We start from the raw sequence: 21,646 nt of genomic DNA, 5'->3' as shown, positions 1-21,646 counted from the left end.
ACCTCCGCTGTGGATGTCTGGGGAGCACCAAGACGTAGTGGCAGGGTTAGGAAGGTAAAGAAGATGTAATTGCACAGCCTGGGCAATGGAGTTCAGCCCCCCACCAACGCTCCTCAAGTTTGAGTTCTAACAGGCGACAATGGCGAGCACTGCACAACGTTCCTGTGCACTTACCTCTGAGTTCCCCTCAAAGTGCAGCCCACCAAGGGCACACCTTATTTATGCTGTTGTGAAACATGTTGGCGTGCAATCACGCTGATATGGGCAGGCGATCCAGCATAGGGGGATGATTCCGGCAGGATGGCCTTATAATGGAATGCAGATGTATTACAATGAGGTTCCCGACGTCCAATGGTGAGAAACGTGGCCCTCCATCAATGGGCTGAGCGGACAAACGCAAACTGGTATCACAGCATCATGAAACCAACTTTTGGCCTTCTCGCCATATTGCCGGCGTATGCTGCTGAACATGCCCAACGTCAGCGGGCACGGAAAATTCCGCCCATTGTCCCTTCATCCCCATTTCATTAACTTCTGTCTTCCTGTATCCATTCCAATGTAGGATAACTATTTGCTGGGGTAGATGTGTTTAATATCATCAAAGATAAGAGTAGATACAGAGAAGCCATTTCCTCTGGTAGAAGATTGCAGTAAATGAGGGTACTATCTTACAATTCAAGCTAGACCATTCTGGAATGAATTCAGGAAGCCCTTTTTCACAGACAAGCTAACCCCTGGAACCCTTTCCCTGAAAGACAGTAGACAATTGGACAATTGAAATTTCCCAGTATAAGATTGACTGATTTTTGATAGGTAAGGCTGTTAAGGGATACGGAACAAAGACAGATTAATGGAGTTGAGGTGCAGATCAGCCATGATCTAATTAAATGGTGGAATAGGATTGATGGGAGGAATGTCCTAAACCTGTCCCGTTATGGCTACATTTCACACGAGTGAGAGGAATTGTTTATTATGTGCTATATGGGGAAGAATTTTCCCCCCGTTGGGGGGGAAGTTCAGGAGTGGGTGCGTGCAGGCGCGCCTCGAATCGGCGCCCCTGTCTGAGGGTGCGTGGTCATTTTACGTGGGCGGGCCAATTAAGGCCCATCCAGCATTACGTCCGCCAGGAAGCGCTGTGCACTCCCTGGCTCTCAGGGTGATCGGCGCCAAATTCAAAAATGTCAAATATAGACAAATAAAACTTCCCTGACATGTCCCCTTATGTGACACTGTCACATGAGTTGGGACATGTCCATCACTTTTAATTCAACTTTTATTAAATTTTTAAAAACCGACCATGAAACCTCATCCCGCCCGTGGATGAGGTTTCATGCTTTTTTCAAAGCCCGTCAGGGCTCCCGGCCTGCCCGCCAACCTTAAGGCTGGACAGGCAGGTCCATTAATTACTTGAATTCGTTTTTAAATGGCCTCAATCAGCCGTTGACAGGTCGGCGGGCGCACAGCTGATTTAGCTATGCCCCCGCCGACCTGAAAATTTAAATGACGCGGTTGACGTCAGGAGTTCCACCTGATGTCATCCCGTATCGGCAAGCGGGCCCCACTCCCAGCTCGCTGAACTCAATATCCTGTCCATAGAAATATTGTTAATAACCTATTCAAGCTCTTTCTTTTTTGAAATTATTTTATAGGTTGTGGGCATCCCTGGCTAGAACAGCATTTATTGCCCACCTCCAATTGCCCTTGAAAAGGTGGTGGTCAGCCACCTTCCTGAACCTCTGCAGTCCATGGGCAGAATTTTGCGATCAGCATGCAGGGGCAGGCCTGACACGCTGACACATAAAATGACGCTGGGCATGTGTCCCGACGTCATTGCGTGTCATTTCGATATCTCGTTCAGTGGGCACACGCCAGAGGCGGCTGCGCGCCCACCGAACTGTCAACGGACTATCAAGGCCATTAAAAAAACAAATAAACTTGTTAGCCACACTGCCCGTCCAACTTTAAGGTTGGCGGGCAGGCCAAGAGCCCAAGCGGCCTTTGCATTTTTCAGGAAACCTCATCCAGGAGCTTTCAAAAAATAATTAAATAAATTTTCCTAACTTCACAAACATGTCCCAGCTCATGTGACACTGTCACTTGAGGAGACATGCTTAAATAAATATTTACTTCATTTATTAAAAACTTTTGTAACCCATTCAATCTCGTGAAAGAGCGCAGGCCCCAGCTCTCCCTCCTCCCCACACCCACACATGTAGCACTGAGCACTACCAACCGTGCATTACACCGGCCAGGCCTTAATTGGCCCGCCAGCATTAAATGGCGGCGCTTAGCCGATCGCAGGTGACGATCGGCTCCAAGCCCGCCCCCACCTGATCCCACCCAGCCCGCCTGCCATAGAAAAGATTCTCCGCCTTGGGTGTAGATACCCCCAGAGAGCTGTAAAGGAGGGAGTTCCAGGATTTTGACCCAGCACAAATGAAGGAACGGCGATATAGTTCCAAGTCACTATAGGGAGAATTTTCTCGCTGCCAGGCCGGCCGGTCGGGAGCGGGCACGGGAAGGCACGGATTAAGGCCTGCCCAGCGTGACGCATCGCCGGTATTGCTCAGCGCTACCTGTGAGGGCGGGGGGAATCGGGAGAGTCGAAGCCTGTGCTCTTTCATGCATGTGTGCGAGAGGGCACACGGAGCTGCCTCAGGAAGATTAAGTACATATTGAGATTTTTCAAGAAAGAAACATAAAAATTATTTGCACATGTCCCATCATGTGACAGTGTCACATGAGCTGGGACATGTTTATGAAATGTGAAAAACCTCACCTCGCTCGTGGATGAGGTTTCCTGAAAAACGCGAAGGCCGCTTGGGCTCTTCGCCTGCCTGTCAACCTTAAGGTTGGACAAGCAGCATTGATAATTATGTTAATTGGTTTCTTAATGGCCTTAACAGGCCTTTGACAGTTTGGCGGGTGCGCTGCTGCCTCCGGTGCGTGCCCGCCTAATGAAAGATCTGAATGACGTCGGGACGTCATTTTACACGTCGGCGTGCCGGGCCCACCCCCACACGCTGACGCGAAAATTCTTCCCTATGTATGGCTAGGAAGCGATCTTGCAAGTGGTGGTGTTCCCTTGCACCTGTTACCCTTGTCCTTTTAAGGTGGTAGAAGTCATGGGTTTGGAAAGTCCTATCAAAGGAGGCTTGACGAGTTGCTGTCGATGGTACTCACTGCTATCACTGTGCGCTGGTGGAGGAGGGAGTGAATGTGGTGCAGGTAAAACAGGCTAATATGTCCTGGATGGTGTCAAGCTTCTTGAGTGTTGTTGGTGCTGCACTCATCCAGGCAAGTGGAGCGTATTCCATTAGACTGCTGACTTGTGCCTTGTAGATGGTGGACAGGCTTTGGGGAGTCAGGAGGTGAGTTACACCAACACAGGATGTGTAATCAACACACCATCCTTTGTTTTAAAAAAGGACTTCCATTTTAAAATGGTCATCCTTGTTTTCAACTCCCCCCATTGCCTTGCCCCATCCTTATCAGTGATTTCCAGCAGCCCCACAAACATCTGAGATATGTGTACTCTCTGGCCTCTTGCGTATTCCCGATTTTAATGGCTCCACCATGTCTTCAGCTAGAAGACCTTAAGATTTGGAATTGCATCCACAAACCTCGCTAAATCTCTATTCTCCTCAGAGAGACTCAAAGCTCTTTCTTAAACCAAGTTTTTAGTTAACTGTCTTATCTCTTCTCCTGTGGCTCGGTGTCAAATTTTGTTTAATAACGCTCCTGTGAAGTGCCTTGGGATGTTGAGCACTATATAAGTACAATTTGTTGTTGTTGTTGTAGTTTGTCTACAAGCCACCATGTATGCATTCTCAGCTGTGAGAAACTGTTAGCAAGAAGAAGTTGGTAGATCTTAGGTAATAATACTAATTTAAAAATAAGTACATTTGGGCTTTGGAATATTTTACGGGCATTGCATTTTTAACTTCCCCTCACTCTGCCACCATTCCCGGCTGGAACTGTAACTATCCTGAAAAAAGCCATTTTTTTTTCTTTTTTTACAGGCCTGGACACTTGCCTATCTTACAAGTTAAGACATTTAAGAGTTTAGATAATTGACAGAGGTGTCATCAAAACATCAAAATAAAGTTCAAGGTGGTTTACGAAATGTCTCTGCAGTCCAATGGATTTACAATCAAAGCAGTGTGAAACTCCCAGCCCCTGTGAGTCTCACTTTGCTTCACTCCAGACTCTGGTTTTTCCAGTTTGCTATGCCAAGTTACTGTTGATATAGAGCCGAAATTATACTTCACATTGACGTAAAACTTGCAGAATAAATGCACTCTTAATTACTTTATAAGCAATTATCTGGTACTTGGGGCGGCATTTAATGGAGGGGTTAGAGGTCTCACTTGTTGGTTGAAGAGCTGGTGGGAGCCCCGCGTTGCCTCATTTGGGCACTTAACTGGGTGGGGGTGGGCCTGCCCCAGGATCAAGGACCCCAGGAGCAGAAGTTCCACTCAGCAAACCAGAGACTGGCCAATGGGGAGCCGGTGGCTGCTGCCAGTAATGCACTCACCTGAGGTGTAGGATCACCATGGATCCAGGCACAGGTGAGTAATTGTAGGAGGGGGTGGGGTCGTGGGGTGGGAGTTGCGGGAAAGGCTGGGAGGGGGAGTCCAGCAGCAAGGGCAGGAGGGTGGCTTTCAGTGGAGACCAATCCCCAATGCTGGGTCCCTTGATCAGGCAATGAGCTCCTTTGAACAAGGGACCCTTTCCCCACCCCAGAACTCTCAAGCACCCTGACAGGTTTTGCTTTTCAGGCTTCCTGCATGGCTTTAATTGCCTACTTAAGGCCTCAATTGGCAGTGCCGAGGAAGGTCATCCACAAGCCTTTCCACTACGGACTTAATCAGAGCAGCAGCGGGAAGGCACCCGCAGTGGGGTCCCCTCTTGCCACCCTCCCATCTGATTAAATGCCTCCTGCGACCAAACTCGCCACATGGGAGGGCATTAAATTCTGTCCTTGGTTTCTCAAGTGCATAATGGATTTCTTTTTTCAGTGCCAAATAAATCAGGTCCCACAATGATTTTTCAATTTAAAAAAAAAATCAACATGTAGATTTTTGGAAAGTTGCAATTTGAGTAATTTGTGTGCCAAACTACACAGACATTAAAAGAGTATGAGTGATAATTGGACAGTGTGACCATGCTGCCTCATTGTCTAAAATAAATTTGGATTTTTACAGATTAAAAATGATATTCACTGTGCGAATGGCTATATTGTCAGCTAAGCGTACTGGTATAAAGTTGGCACTGTGACTTGGCCACCTCTTATAGAGACCACCCGATTTTGCCATTGATTTCAATAGAAATGAAACTGGGCAGTTTCTATAAGAGGCAGCCAATCCACAACAACGGTTTCACACCCTGGTTGAAAAACATTCATAGTAACAAGGGTTACTTATGAATAGCATCAGAAGATCAATCTGGCATAAACCTGGATATTCATTAAATATCCATGTGTGAAACTTGGATTTGTTCATTTACAGCAGTCTCACAAACGTTTTAAAGGAATCCTTTTAGGTGAAAGTTACAGTCTGATAGAGATTTTAAATTTATAACTCTAACTAACATGAAGAAATTAAATACAATATTTTCCTTTTTTGTGTCCTGTCTGTCACAGTATCAGCTCCTAGATTAGAAATAAAGTCTAATTTACCACAGTGAGTGTACTCTAATTCACCACATGAATTAGGTGTAATGCACCCTAACACTGTGTCCTAAAATATACTCCCAATCCAAACTTATAAAGGTAAGGATCAACTGTATCAATGAAATATTTCAATTTGACAGGGTCACCATCCTTGTTTCACAAAATCTACTTTGTGCACAGGCACATTTCTCTGAAAAATCCAACCTTCAACAGAAAATAGAGGACAGGCAATTGGAAGGACATAACAGGTCAAACCATTCAACCCCTTCAAATATGCCATCATGGAATTCCTCAGCTGAAAAACTGTACACAGATGAGTGCCCCATAAACTGGAGGAGAAAATTACACTCCAGGTAAGTATAATTATGATAGTATACTCCTAATATTCTTGGGAGACAGACTGTAGACACCCAACCAGGCAACCATGAAGGATTCAGAAACCTCATAGCAGCGCAATGTTCTATGCTGACGTATGGACTCAGCCTCCACCTGCATCATACAAGAAGCAAACTAAAACCAGAAAGGAAAATGAACGGCTTTCAAGCCACCACCATTTCCTTGCCTGCAAATACCTCTGAAAAATTAATAGAAGAAATTCATTAAAGTACAAAACCATGCAAGTAGAACAGGAGAGGCTATCACTGGCACACAGGCATGCAGGAAATCTCTCAAGAAGTATTCACCATATTCCTTCCAGCAGGCAAGGGCAATTAGGGATGGGCAATATATGCTGGCCTAGCCAGCGACACCCACATTCCATGAATGAATGAAAAATGGTATATCATATAAGAGGAGCTCAACAGAAAGGTGATGACACATTAGTACACATATCACAAGGAACAAGCTCGGAAGCACAATTGCACTGCTTCTTCAAAATTATTTTCAATAAAATGACAATTTTACAGATATTGTTCATTTTTGAAATTAATATTTTTTTACATAAACAGCAGTACTGAGGAATAGTGTTTATATTTATGCACTAGTGTTGGATAGGCATAATGACAGACCTTAGGGAAATATCTGCCTCCTTCTGTGTTGGAATTTCTACGTAATTCTGTATAATTCTTCTCATGCTCAAGAAAGAGTGGGGCAGTTGCTGTTATATTGTTCGTAAAGAGCTAGGAACTAATTATTCTGTGAATGTGCATTCAGGGTGCCACATTTACTGCAACACTGCAGTCAGGTGCCGAGCAACTTAGTCCACCAACCATATGGAGAGCGGTAAGAAATACACTCAATGAAGCTCCAGCATATTGAGTCTAAAATGGTGATTATTTTGACCTTCGGGAAACCAGAAGACATAACAGCTGCCATCGGTTAATTATACAACACAAGGTCATTGCAACTCAAACTCAGACAAGGGAGGGACAACTTCAGCAAGAAGCAATATTGGAGATGTAAAAACAAGGATTAACGTAAATAAAACAAAGGGAAAAAAAAAGAAACAGCTACTCGTCTTTCTCATTTAAAAGCTGTATTTTAGTTGTGATTTTATTGTAAAATAATCCAGATATTGGAAGACCAGAGATATTCTTTGTTGAGCAACAAATTATAGAAAATTCATGAGTAAAAATAAGTTCTACATGTGTTAAGTCAGCAACCTCTTATCAAGTAATACTCAGCATATTGATCTAGCAAATTGTTTCTTGTGTCTCAGATTAAAGATGAAAGATAAATTCCTCTAAAAGAAGCGCAGAATCAGGATAACCACCTATAGCCCTGACAGAGAGATAAATCTTAGGGAAAAATAGACATTACATTTAAAGAGGCACAGACTTGGCAGTATATATTCTACTTCTGAGATCCCAATACATGACATGATATGTAGATCTTTGAAATAGTTTTGGTAAATAGTTGTTAAGAGATTTACTTCAATGGCTTATATTAGTCTCTGAATGTACTTGAGTATTTTTTGAACTAAATGATCTAAGGCATTGAGAAGACATCTTTATTACTGTGATCTTTATTACTATTGATCCAATAAACAACTTCTTTGCTGATAATACACAATTTCTCCTCAGAGATTTTTAAAAAGCTGAGCTTCGATTAGCAGCCAAAACAGATGTGGCAGTCAACTTTACTGAAGTAATATACACACAGGAAACTGGTTCCTCTAGTAATTGGAGAGGTTTTTAGCCCACAATTTATAGAATTCTGTCTTCAGCTGAAACAAATAATGAAGAAGGCCACCTATAGTCCAAAGGAGACATCCTCAAGTCTGTGGGATAACATTTCACATCTGATATTAAAGTTACAGGGGGGAAATTTTCACTGATAGAAAAGGCCTAACTGCAAGAAGATGCTTCTAGCTGACTATGCAACCATAGGGACTGGAAAAGGGCAGCAAACAGGCTGCTTGATGTCCCAAGTTAATTGCAGGGAATAGGGGCTCTAGCGGTCAGAACCCCAGACATGAAGAGCTTACATTTTCCTTGTGGGGCCCTACTACTGCTCCTGGGCCCACAAAGTAAAGTTTTAAACTTACTTTACAAGGCACTTCACTACTCGAACCAGTTTGTACTGTTTCGCTGACCTCTGCGCACCTGCATATTTCTGCATGCTAGTTACTTCACACGTAACACCTCTGCACATGTACACAGTGTCCCAATATCATGCCACACATTCTTGACTCTGGCGACCTTAAAAAAAGTCTTTACCTATCTCTTCATATATGGTCCTGATGATTCAGGTGGTGGCCAGACTATCAAATTCAGTTCTCTTTAAAAAAAAGTTCATAGGCAAGGTCACACATATCTCCAAGGGGAAGCTATCAGTTTACTAGCCTCATCTACACTTTCACTAGAATTGTCAAGATAAGCTATTCCAATTCCCATTTGGTGCTGCATTGGTCCTGTCCCTATCTTATAAATGTTTTCCCATTAATTACCATTCTATCTCATTCATAAGTGCTAGAGAAATTTTACAGTTCAATAAAATATACAGTCCAATAAAATATTCTCACAATATCTTGAAAACAGAAATCAAACATTTCTATTTGATTCCAGGCATGAACATGTTTTGCTTGTTTGTTCTTAATTATACTTTATTTTCTAAAAAATAACTTGCTAAATTACGCTGGACCTTTTACATCTCAAGATTATTTCAAATTCAAATAAGTGTTGCTGGGTTTCCTTTAATGTTTAATTTGATTTTTTTACATCCATGGAATTCACCTTTTTATTGATTTCTTCTAAATCTCTTGTTCTTCACATCAAGCTGGAACCCATCATTAACTTTTTAAAAAAATAACAAAACAAAAATCCGTTGTGGTTCTGGTAAGGATCCCAATGAGTTAATCAATATGTTCAATCATACCTTGTTAAGAAACATTAAAAATTTAATAATGTCCAATATATAAAGTTACCTTCAAAAATACAAAGGCTGTGTGGAGATTTAGGAAAAAAGACACCTGTCAGTAGAAAGGGTTGACTTCTCTGCTGGACTTCAGCGGGTGTAGTAAAACATTCTTAAATGCGCGCAGTTATGTGGTACCTTGCGTACTTCTTTAAATAAATCTTTCTCAATCATAGAGATCTGAACACGGTTCTTAAACTTAGCTTTCTTAGCTTCTACTGTACTTTTCCCTCCATTTTAATTCCTATAAAATTGTCCTTGGGAATTAAAAACAACAAAAAAATCCTTAGTGACATTGGGCGTGATTTTCCGGCACCGTCCGCCGCCAGGATCATCCAGTCCCGCCGAAAGTCAATGGATTTTTGGCTGCTCTGCCTCATCTCACACAGTGGGCGGGGCTGGAAAATCTCAGCCATTAAGTCTAAAAGAAAACATTCTGCATCTCAGGTTAAACTTTACTTGTTCCCAAAGCCTTTTTTAAAATAGAAATTTACTTATTAACCAGAATGAATTTTCAATTCACATGATTGAACACTTAAATTTAAAGCTGCCAAGCATTATATATGGGCCAGGGTTTTTTGATTGATGTGCGGGCAGGTGCCCAACACACCCGAGCATGAAATAAAGTGCTTTGACGTCGGCCGAGCATGCCGATGTCGACACGCATGCTAGTTTGGTCGGCGGGTGCACCAGAGCCGGCAGCACACCCGCCGACAATCAAAAGGCCTATTAAGGCCATTAAGTTAACCACTGTGCTGAATTTTTCACTGCCCGTTCAACCTAATGGTTGACAGGCAGGCGAAAAGGCCAAATGGCCTTTGCATTTTTTAGGAAACCTCATTCACGGACGGGGTGAGGTTTCCTAAAGCAAATAAAAATAAAATAAAAATTTTACACTTGAATTTAAAACATGTCCCTGCTCATGTGACAGAGTCACATGAGGGGACATGTTTTATGACATTTTTATTTTGTTCATTAGTTTTTTTAAACAGTGCTTCATCTCCCTGAGGCAGCTTCATGCCTCAGGGAGATTGAAGCGCTCTCTCACGCACAGACACGAAGTCCGCATTAGGCCCACTCGCCATCCTCACCACGCCCGCACAGGCAGCACTGAGCGCTGCCACTTGCGTTTCACGCTAGGTGGGCCTTAATTATCCCGCCCGCATAAAATCACAGTGTGGTGCCAATTGCGAACAGCGGTTGGCTTCCTGACTACCCCTGCCAAGCACCCCCGCCAAGGGCAAAATTCTGCCCTTTGTGTGCGTCTTTCTCTGGAATTAAAGACTCTCAATTACACCTTGACATTTAGAACTAGAGTTTTCACCGTGATCAGTAGCGAAATTTCTAGTTCATAACAGGTTAATTAGCCTTAAACCTCCCAATTTAATTTTAAAATTGTACATATTCCAAATTAAATAGAATGTTTTTTTTTTGAATAGTTCCACTTGGATTTCTGCCAGATGCCTCAAAGCTACTGAATAAAACTTTTACAAGGCAATACTTTAGAAATTACTTAACAGAACAACATGCACATTAAACTAAAACTGTTGGTGCACCTCAGTTCCTATGTTTATGTCTATGACTCAACAATGAAATTCATACTGTCTCCACAAAGACATACGCATAGATGGATACATGTATAGAACTAATAACAAGCTTAAGCTTTCAACATTAAGAACCAGACATTAAAGGGTGAAAGACCTTAAGTTCTGCATGCATACACAAATACAAACAGGCTTTCTCACAGCCATTCTAAAATTTCTCTTTCTTTTAACCATTCTCACTCGAAATGTCTTTTAAATCACTAGCCACTAACTCTCAGTGACCCTAAGGTATCCCCACTGCCGATTCACTACAAGGGGGTCTTCCTAATGTTTAATTTTGAGCTGACAATGTGAGTGGTCTGGTGCTGCCTTTTGCTCATTCTCAAATTTCAACATATCATTCTCTTGTTATATTCATCCCTCTCCTGGACGGTCCCACCAACCCTCAGTGAACAAACATATGCACTGCACACATTGTTGCCCACTTTATTTTCAATAAAGGTGACAACAGTCTTAAAGCAAACATTGCTCTCTTTCGCCAAACATTATGCCTGTAATGTTTGGTCCTCTTCACTGCAGATGTAGTCTCTGTGTACTGTGAGGATATAATCTTCATGACTACCGTCTGTCTGTAATCTCTGCATTACCATTCCTAGCCTGAGCTGTTAACCTTACGGGACTTAACTTCCACTTTGAATATTTTTACTAATCAGATATCCAGCCTTTTAGTCTTGTCCTGCTGCCCAGTCACCACTAATGTTAACTTTTACAGAGATTTACATGACCTGACCTTGCCATCTGTAATTCAGTAGCTTCTGACTAGACTTCAGCCTGCTAAGGCAAAAGCAGAACTCTGGATAACAAGTTTTAAAAGAAGTTTATTTTTAAAAGGAAAAAGCTACACTTATCAAATACACGACTGACTTTCACAACTTCAGTTGGGTGATCAAGCCAGGTAGAAGTGTGAATTTTCCTCAGGCTCCCAAACCGACAGCGGCTTCCCAAAATCCTGCCCCAGGGAGCACTTGGTGCCTCCATGCGTATAGTCAAACTTGCAAGCAATCACATGGGGCAGGGTTTTTAGGTCGGTATGTGTGCACAATTGGCGGGCCCGGGAGTGGCGAGGGAACGGACCCAATCGGACCCTGACCGTGATTTCACGCTGGCTGGCCAATTAATGCCCAGCCAGCGTTAAACACGTGCTGAAATGCTCAGCGCTGCCAGGTTGGGGGCAAGAGGAGGGCAGGCACTGACATGAGCGCGGAATGAAAGCTCCCTGAAGACAGAGGGCTGCCTCAGGGAGCTGAAGAATTTAAAAGCAATAAATAAAGATTTTAACATCCGGAACAAAATGTCCTCGCATCAGAATCAGTCATCTGAACATATCCATGATGAAATTCCGTCCACAGATTTTTAAAAATTTAATAACAGAAACCTCATCCCGCCCTTGGAAGAGGTTTCATCAAAAATGCAAAGTCCACCTGGCAGATTCGCCTGCCCACCAGCCGTAAGGTCGGATGGACCACGAGAAATCAGGGACAATTGGAATTTTAATGGGCTTAATCACCCTCTTAATTGTCAGAAGTCAGATGCGCCCCTGCCGACTGAAATATCGTATGAGCGCGGGATGACATTGGGATGCTCGCCCAACGTCATCACTCATTACTTTATGCTTGAGCAGGTCAGGCACACGTCTGCACGCAGAGCTAAAAAGTCTGCCCCATGGTTCCCAACACCCACTTTTAACCCTTGAATTAGCATTGCCTCATTTCGAGTCAGGCTTGTCATAATTAGCCAATTGGTCATTTGTTGTTACTGGATAATTTTATTGGATTTAGCCACTTACAAACATTGCTCAATGGAGCGGAACAATGAGGCAGTTCATGATCTTTTTCTTATCTGAATTTGTACAAATCTTCATTCATTCTTCTGCACCTGCCCCAGAAGGCCAAGGACAAAAATGCAGATTCGAGCCCAGTGATATCTGGCTTCTCCCTTTTTCCCACAGACAAAGCTTACAGGAGCAAATTAATATTTTAAACTTCAAATATTGGTACATTATCCAGCCTTAATAACTACTGAATTACTTATTCTTCAATTATACATTAAGGCTCACTACTTATTAAATCATTTGTTTCTGGTTGGTTACTAATTGTACAATCATTTGTGATTAATACGTGTGAGTGATTCTAAAAACAGCATACAAAATGGCTTCCCTCGCCCAATGTGAGTACAAAAAGGCATCTTAACCTTGTTAGTTTATTACAGTGAATATAATGTAAAAACTCCCTAACTGGTCAAGTTAAACTAAAATCGACTGCCCAGGCCTGCTTACATTGTGGCAATTATTTTGAAATCATAGAATGCTATGACACAGAAATTGGCTTTTTGGCCAATGTTTTTCTCCTTGTGAACTGCCTAAACTAATCACATTCCCTAGCTCAATTCATATACCCTATAATATTCTTCTTCAAGTAATTATCTAATTACTTTTAAAATAATTAATTAATTAATTTAATTATTTATTTATTAAAATAATCATTCCCCCATGCTGAATCATCTGGGCACATTGGCATGATTGCACGCCGACGTGTTTCGTAACTGTACATAAGTGGCGTGAACCTGGAGAGCTGCAGTTCATTTGGGACTTTGAGGTTTGTTTGCCTACCTTGCTTCGGTCAGCACTCGCAGTCATCAGCACCAGGTTTCATAGGCAGCAACACATCACTTTTAGGGGGGCTCATGAGCAGGTCTCTACCTACCAGACCAGCCATAAGGCAGGGGTGACTTTTCAATGGTTGCAGGGCTAGGTCTTGCTTGGGGAAGGGGGAGAAGTAGCCTCAGATAAAGGAAGAGGCTTCAGGGTGTTGGGTCTAGTGGGGAAGTGGGGTATCCCAGGGTGTGTGGGGTGGGGGGAACACACATGATGATCTGTGCAAGTGGCCTCAAGATGGTGAGGGCTGAGGAGGCAGTCTCCAGAGGAGGTGAGGCTAGATGGACACATGAGGGTGTGTGTGAGAGAGAGAGTAGTGATGTCCCTTGAGCAGGCAGTGAGTGAGATACAGGTGAATGTCTGATGGGCTTGTGAGCGTGCGAGTTTAGAGTGATGAGATGGTTGCCATACCCTGGTAAAATAGACAAGATCACTCATCCTATTTTTGCACTGGATGGCCAACCTATTTTGTCCAGAGTTGGCACTGACCACCAATGCCACCGCCTACTAAGCTGGATTGGTGTGATTGTGGACCACCTGTGGCCAGAGCGGGGGTGGAGGATATCACAGCGGACTTCAAAAAGCCATTCCAGTGATGGGTCACTGAACTCTTGGCTTTCAGGGCCATGTCTTCACTGGAGTAGTCATGGGCTGTAAACATTGATAACTGTGTGTGTGGCTGCAGTTTAGGTATGGCACCCGGAGTGAGGAAATAGTGGGGTAACAGCGTGGCGAATGATTCAGATGCCGCCTGCCATCGAGATGGTGTGTTTCCTGCGGCTTCATGAGGCATGAAGCAGATGGCACAACACAGAAACCAGCCATTGCGGCTGGCGGGTGAAAACGTCTTTTTTTCACACCCACTACCACATTTAGTGCAATTCTGGGACGATTCTGCCCTAAGTCCTTAATCTCCTTAATTCATGTGATCTTTTAAAATTTAAACTTTGTCACTGACATGTTGCTGATCAGTGGAAACAATCTACTATTATTTCCTTTATCAAGACCCATCATAATCTGAGTTGTATATAAAAATTTTAATCTAAGGACAGTAGGATCTACACTAGACCAGCTGCCCTTTCTCCAAAAGGCTCAACATGAAAAATACTTCTATTTTAATTTATTATTCAAAATCAATATTTTGGAAAGAAAACTGCTGCATTTTTCTTTTTATCACAGCAGATTCTTCTAGTCTGAAGTCGTACTCTTGTACTTAGCTGTTATCGCCCAACAGTCACTTTTACTTTCAAAATAAAGGCCAGAATCTTCCAATCTGGAGTCTATGTTCGGTGGCGGGCGTGGAAGTGGCAGTGATTTCCACTGGGGGGATGGGGGCAGGGTGCGGTGACTGACCAAGCACGATCTTGTGTTGTTCAGCTCATTAAATATGCATCCATGAGGAGCTCGTTGATTCTCGCAGCGGGTGTAGGCAGGAAGTTGCTGTCTTCACCACTACCTCAAGGGGTCGAAGGTCCAGGTGTCATATTTAAAGGGCACCCGGACAGCCTACACTATCCCTTCCACCCTTGCCCAACCACTGCTCCACCCTTCCTCGCTAACTCTTCCTCCCTTCTTTGGTCATCCTCCACGTAACTTGCACTGCCACTGTCCAGCCTCAAGCACAGGCTCACATTTACAGACAGTCCCCAAAGATGACAATGCAGCAGCAATTTACTGTTAAACATGGAAGAAGTCTACCTCGCTAGATGCACGCCACTTATGTGCAGTCATAAAAGTGAATGTTCTAATTTCTCACTGGCAGGAAATTTAATTCGGGTGAGGTGACCTTTTAATGAGCATGCATGACCTGGTAATGCATTGTTCATCGGGAAGGTCAACCTGCTTTTAACCCACCTTTAAAGTCCTGAGAACTTAATTCCTAAAGTACATCCCGCCATCGGGAAACTGATTTTTGGCCTCCCGCCAAATTAAGTTCCCCCGCCTGCCAAGCTTCCCGCTGCTTGCAAAACCTGAAGATTCCATCCAAAGTCTGTCAATTATTTTTCAAAGCGCTAATTTCTGTCATCTGCCAAACCCAAGAGTAATGGAGTAGTCACCCAAAAGCGTTGGATCTATCAGTTGTATCTTTATTAGCTCAGACCCATTTAGCCATAAAGAAAACAGTTCAAGCAGTTCCAGTTTGGAATTTTCCCCTTAATGGAAATTACGCAGCAGACTTGATTCAGTCATGTAAAAGCATCGCCTAAAACAAATGAACGAATGCTTCAATCCCAGCCTTGAAGGTATAACACAAGTCATTTCACAGCTTTCCAAAGAAAACAGGAAGGTAAAGGTTTAAGTGACACTTCCCTTTGTGCAATAAACCTAAGCCAGACTGTAATTGAAACCCGCAGCCCTGAAACTGTCCTGCTGCCTTTGGAGAGGCTTGATTAAAATCACTTTACTCAAGCTAGATATTTTCCCAAAAGTAAAATGTCAGAAAGATATAATAATTCTCATAATGTTATTGGAATTTATTGTTAAGTAGAGTAATAGTGGGGTCTGTGTCTGTGTGTGACTTAATTGAATTAAAGGCAGCTGGTCTGAAGGCTTTGATGTGTCAGAAGATAAGCTTGGTTTGAAATGTTAAGTAGGTAGACATAAATGTAAAGGGAACATTTGCATTTTTAAATAAACCAGACTAGATTGTTTTCAAAGGAGGGGTGAAATGTGTCACCTAGCCAGGTGAAGTTTAGAAACAGCAGGCAGAATTTTACATTTGGCGTGCGGGCGCGCGACCAACATGCCGGAATGTAATATGACGCATGATGACATCGGGCGTGTGTCCCGGCATCATTGTGCTGTCTCGCGACATTTCATTCGGTGGGCGTGCGCTGGAGTCAGCTGTGCGTCCGCCGATAATTAAGGTCATTAACAAACTAATTAACTTCAAATTTATGCTGCCCGTCCAACCTAATGGTTGGTGGGCAGGCAAAAAGGCCAAGTGGCCTTTACATTTTTTAGGAGTCCTCATCCACGAGGGGGTGAAGTTTCCTAAAGGTGTTACAAATTAAATAAAAACTTTCTTTTAACCTTAAAAACATGTCCCATCTCATATGGCACAGTCACAAGAGGAGACATGTTTCATTAAATTTTTAATGTCTTTATTAATTTTTTTTAAAAGCGCTTCAATCTCCCTGAGGCAGCTCCGTGCCTCAGGGAGATTGAAGTGCTCTTTTGCACACATGCGCCTAAAAGAGCACTGGACCTGACTCTCCCTCATCATCCGGCCTGCACAGGTAGCACTCAGCGCTACCACTCGTAATCCACGCTGGGCGGGCCTTAATCGGCCTGCGGTGTGGAGCTGATCATGGGCGGCAGGTGGATCCACGACCACTCCCGCCAAGCCCACCTGACCAACGTAAAATCCCAGCCAGCATGTTTATTTTTCCCAAAGATTACTGGTAAAATTAGTACTATGAGAGATTTTTATTATCATGGAGGTAAAGTCCAAAGACATAGGCCAGAATTTTCCCGTTGGCGATTTGGGGGGGGGGCCCGCTCACTGACAGGAAAATGATGCAGGATGACGTCGGGAGGAATCCCCAACGTCATCCCGCGCCATTTAAATATTCAGGAAGGCGGGATGACCTATCCTATAGGTCGTTCTGATCCATCATCCGTTCGATAGGAAAGCACTGCTCCCACTCCATTGGCTGATGCGTCACACGTTAATATCAACTCTTTTTTGGGGTCAAAATGTACTAGAATTGTAGATAATTGTAACAACTATTTCACTTTTGTGAAAGCTTCTTCTTGTGTTTTCCATGACCATCTCTGATTTTTCTTTAGCAAGTAATACAATGGTGCCAGCTCTGTCGACAAATTAGGCAAGACGCGTCCATAGTAATTGATCATCACCAAGGATGATTTCAGTTTGGATGTATTTGTTGGTGCTGGGCCTTTATTAATGGTTTGCAGTTTTTCTTCAACTGGATGTAGGTCTTGTGAACCTAACTTGTGACCTAGGTAAGTTACCTCTTTCGCCTGGAATGTGCACTTTTCCTTTTTCAACCTCACTCCAACCTGCAAAAAACATTTCAAAACTTCTTCCAAGTTCATCAAATGTTCTTTTTCAGTGAGTCCAGTTACGAGGACATCATCCAAATAAACTACAGCATGGGGCAGTCCATGTAGTAAACTTTCCATAGTTCTTTGGAATATGGCGCAAGCAGAAGATACGCCAAAAGTTAAAGGGGTGTATTGGTACGATCCCTTGTGTGTATTTATAGTGATAAACGTCCGGGATGCCTTCCCTAATTCCAATTGTTGGTGGGCATGACTCATCTAACTTTGTGTAAGTCATTCCACCTGCCAATTTATCGTATAAGTCTTCAATTTTAGGTATTGGGTGTCTATCCAATTTTGCCACTTAATTGACTATCAAGTTATGGTCCCCACATATTCAAATGCTTCGATCAGGCTAGAGAACAGGTACAATTGGTGCTGCCCACTCGGAAAACTGCACTGGTTGTATCACTCCCAGTTTTTCTAATCTGTCCAGTTTGCATAAGGTACTGGTCTTGCCTTCATGAATCTTGATGTTGCCTCTGGATTTTTGCTTGTAGCACCTCAATTTTTCTAAGCTCTTCCTTGAAAACATGAGGTATATTTTTCTAGTAGCTCTGAAAGCCCATTAGTTCTCAGTTGGAAGATTTCAGTCCATTCCAATTTAATTTATTTCAGCCAGTTTCATCCGAAGAGACTAGGTCCCTCACCTGCTACCACCATCAAGGGTAATTTCACTGTTTGACCTCAGTGGTGACTTCACATATGCCCTTGTCTTATTTGTCTTCTCCCGTGTAAGTTTTTAATTTCTCATCAGTTTCTTCTAAATTCAGCTTACGTTCTCCCTGATCCAGGTATTTAAAAGCATGCTCACCTACCACCACAGTGGCTGCACCGGTATTCACCTCCATTCTGATAGGCTTCTCATAATAGGCTTTGTTCTTCCTACCTTTAAATTATATAATGAATAGATATCAGAATCTATTACTTCAGGCTTTTCAATGCTGCTTATCTCAATGGATTTTTGCTTTTGTCTGAAAGTCTGCCTGATTCTATCTTTACAATATCTTATGAGGTGTCTAATTCGATGGCAGAAGAAACATTCGCTCTTTTTAAACTTTGATTCATTACAGAGACTTCCACCTCTGTTACTATTATGCCATGTTTTTGCTGTTAAGTTATCTCTTTTAATTTCTCTGCTCATGGTGGCTGCTTCCACTTCTGAGTAAAGCTCTGCACTTTCATGCCCTTTTTGGCTGAGTCCCCCCACCGAAAGTGGAGGACGTGGCCAATTTGCACTCGTCTTATGGCTTCTGAGTCTTGCACTGCACCTTCCATTGCCAAAGCGATTTCCAATGCCTTCTGAAAATCTAGATTTGTTTCAGCCAGTAATCTCTTCTGAATCACATTTTCATTTACACCGCACACCAGACGATCGCTAAGCATATCATTGATAGATGTACCAAACTCGCAATATTCAGCTAATTGTTTCAGACTTGCCACATAACAAGTAACTGTCTCCCCCGCGGCTCCTATTCCTCAAGTTAAATTTGAATTTGCATCGTCACCGACGGCTTGGGCTGGTAATGATTTTTTACGAGGTTCACTAAGTCATCAAAACTTTTCGAGTCTGGGGCACTGGGCACCAACAGATTTCGAATCAATCCATACGTCCTACTCCCACACATGGGCAGAAGGATCGCGCGCGCCTCTCCCCTCCCCGCAGGTCGTTCGTCTGGAAGAACATGAGGCATTCAACATAGTGAGACCAATCGTCTGAGGTTGGATCGAAAGGCTCCATTCTTTCAAATTGCGGCAAGCTCTGAATGGATTACTTTGACGATCAAGAAAGAACTATTTTTTTACTCACAACTACCATGCAGGTCTTCTGATTTCCTTTATTCTCTCTTGCTTTTCACTTCATTTTTTCCATGGAAAAAACCATGCTTTTACTCTCGTCACCAGTTTGTTGGATCCAGTGCCCTTGGTTTGCTGGGGCTAAAGGATCCAGGCTGTTTTGAGGTGACTGAGTTGGTACAGAGACAGAGAACACCAGTAGATCGTTGATAGAATAAACACATGCTATTTATTTACAAACAAAACTCAACAGCTACATTTGTGTGCTCACAACTCAAAACTCTGTCTTCACTCTTCAGTGTCTAACTCAAGACTCTCCCACAGAGGTAGCCCGCGCTACTTTCCTATTGGGTATTAAGATCATGTGATCTTACATTACAATATTTGTCTTAAAGATATATTACACATCAGATTACTACACAAATAAAAAGGGCCCCCTTAAGCTTCCTGCATTGGGCAAGTGAACAAATGAAGTGCCCAGCAAAGAATGGAGCAACATTTGCCAGGGGATATCATGGGGAGAATTTTCTCCCCGTCGGGTGGGCTGGTTAGAAGTGGGTGCGGGCGGGCGCGGAGTCGATCATCGCCCTCCAATCGGCTGCGCGCTGCCATTTTACGTGGGCGGGCCAATTAAGGCTTGCCCAGCGCGACATGCACCCAGAAGCACTCAGCACTACCTGTGCAGGCAGGGGGAGGAGGGAGAGTTGGGGCCTGCGCTCTTTCGTGCATGCGCGCAAAAGAGTGCAGAGATCTCCCTGAGGCACGGAGCTGCCTCAGGGAGATTAAGTTCAGTCATATAGATGGGAAAAATAAAAAATCAAAATTATTCAGAAATGTCCCCTCTTGTGACATTATCACATGAGCTGGGACATGTTTATGAATTTTCATGAAACATTTCATTTAATTAATAAACCCTTCATGAAACCTCATCCCGCCCGTGGATGAAAAATGCGAAGGCCGCCTGGGCTCTTCGCCTGCCCACCAACCTTAACGTTGGATGGGCAGCCATGACAAGTACTTTAATTAGTTCATTAATGGCCTTAACAGGCCTTTGACAGTTCAGCGGGCGCGCAGCCGACTCCGGTGCACACCCGCTGAGCTGAAGATTGGAATGATGCGCGGTGAAGTCGGGACACACGCCCGATGTCACCGCGCATCATTTTACGTGTTGGCATGCAGGGCCCACCCCTGCACACCGAACAGAAGATTCTGGCCCATAGGTTTTATCCCTGGGCTGTGCTGAGTTGGTTGATATCAGCTTGTGCAGAAACCTGGGTGCTACAGCTGACCTTGCACCCGAGAGCTGGTTATTATCCAACCACAAAGGACCATAGGCATCTCTTTCCATTAGAGAGAGACGATTAGGTCATATAGCTTGAGGGCCACCACTCCACAAGTGTGGGGCAAAGCAAGGAGGCAGTGCTCCATGAACTACCAGAGCTGTTATTTGAATTGAACCCGTGTTGTTGGTTCCATTCTGCACCACACTGTAGCCATCTAGGTAACTGAGCTTAGCAACTCCCTCCCTCCATCTCCACCCCACCCCACCCCCAACACCCAGTCCCCCTCCACCCCCCACCCCACAGCCTCCATCACACAAGGGTGGAGAAAAATCAGCTGGAGTTTCCAATTCAGCAGCGTATGAAAAGGCTGATAATATCCACTGTGTAGCCATGTGAGTCGCAACCATCAGGAGAGAAGAAAACTGAACAACTTTTTTTCCCCCTGAAAAGACTCCCTCTTATAATAAAAATGCTATATGAAAAAAAATGTATCCACGGAGAAGTGCCTTGGCAGTTATATTGTTGTGCGTGTATACACAAAATGGCACAGTTCATTTACACACCATGGGGCACTAACCTTTATTTGATACTCTAAATCCATGTAATTATACTGCTACAAATGATTTAACATGAATGAACATCTGCTGTGTGTTTTGGCTGAACACCAGAAGAGCTGTACATAAAACAAGTGTAGGACAGCCCAACGAGATTGCCTGCTGTTGTTGTTTATGAGCAGAAAAAACATTGAACAGATTATTTCCTAATATTATTTCCTCATCACAGATTTTGTTTTAAAAATATGGAAATGGCAGCATGTGAAGTGGTGATCAGTGCTGGTATTGGCTGAAGGCATCTACTCTATCCCATTTTCCTGCTTTTCCCCCCCACCCTTTTAAATTTGTCCTTTTCAAATACTTGCCCTTTTTTAAATGGCATAAGAATATTTCCCTATTAACCACTTGTGGTAATGCACTGCAAATGTCCATAAACTTCCACAGAGACAAAAAAACTTCTAACTTCACTCTTTATTATTCTAGCAATGATCCTGAGTTTATGCCCTATTATTACTAATTCACAAACCACTGAAAACAATCTTTCACTAGTTCCCCTTCAAACACATTCATGTTTTAAAAGCCCCCCAATAATTCCACCATAAATCCCTTGATCCTTACTGCAACATCTCCAGACTCCCTTTCTTCTCCAACATTCTTGA

The 21,646-nt window shown here is 43.3% G+C and overlaps 1 protein-coding gene across 1 annotated transcript in view; it reads right to left on the bottom strand.

The window, feature by feature from the left end:
- LOC144679777 (peroxidasin homolog) overlaps window positions 1-21,646 on the bottom strand; it is a 660,879-nt gene that overhangs the window by 545,956 nt on the left and 93,277 nt on the right. The window lies entirely within an intron of this gene.

This window comes from Cetorhinus maximus, chromosome 4 (genome assembly GCF_964194155.1).
Source record: "Cetorhinus maximus chromosome 4, sCetMax3.hap1.1, whole genome shotgun sequence".
Taxonomy (NCBI): domain Eukaryota; kingdom Metazoa; phylum Chordata; class Chondrichthyes; order Lamniformes; family Cetorhinidae; genus Cetorhinus; species Cetorhinus maximus.
This window is presented reverse-complemented; position numbering and strand designations above follow the sequence as displayed.